Raw genomic sequence first — 838 nt, forward strand, 5'->3', positions numbered from 1 at the left:
AGGTGAGAAATCCGATCAATAAGCGTACAATTTATGCATGTATTTACCACGAACACGTCACATAGATGTCGCAGAGAATGGCTTGAAATAACAAAATACGAGACTCCTCACGTAAGCGTGTACGTTGACAACTAATCCTTATAGTATCCAAAGGATGCAACTAAGCCACAAATAGCATTCGTCAAAAGTAATATCCCGAAAACGCAAACGTCAACCAATAAACGTAACATCTCTTACTACTTCTCACGTCATACGTGAAACTTTCATTTCCTCCATCACCCTGAGACTGAAATATTTCATTATACCACCCCTACAATATGCCATACATTTTCGGTTCTACATTCTTTACGTCAATTGACGTGTTGCGTTTATGTGAGAAGTGTGGTTTTGCGGTACAGCTATGACCAGTGAATGTTTTATTTACGTGACGATTACCGCCAAATGCGCAAATATCACTGATCGTAATGCACATGTAGTTATTGCTGTTGTGATTGCTCATAGTACTTACGTAGATAACGACATAAATAGTAGCGGTTACACGTCCGTTCGCAATTCTTACAGCAAAATGTTGTTAAAATAATTGTAAAAATAGCTATAGTCACGTTTGTATGTTATTTCGACAAGTTTTATTGGGTTGAATGGTAAGAAATATATAGATAATATACCGACAAGCGATGAATGATTGAGAAAAATTGGTTACTAACAACTAGTAAGTCAAAAACAGCTGCTGATATATCGATGATTAACGAAATTCATCTATAAATAGCCAAGAAATAGTACCGATGATAAGTGTCCGAAGAGAGAGAGAGAGAGAGAGGAGGAGAGAGAGAGAGGAGGA

This window comes from Loa loa, assembly GCF_000183805.2.
Source record: "Loa loa unplaced genomic scaffold supercont3.35, whole genome shotgun sequence".
In the NCBI taxonomy this organism is placed as follows: Eukaryota; Metazoa; Nematoda; class Chromadorea; order Rhabditida; family Onchocercidae; genus Loa; species Loa loa.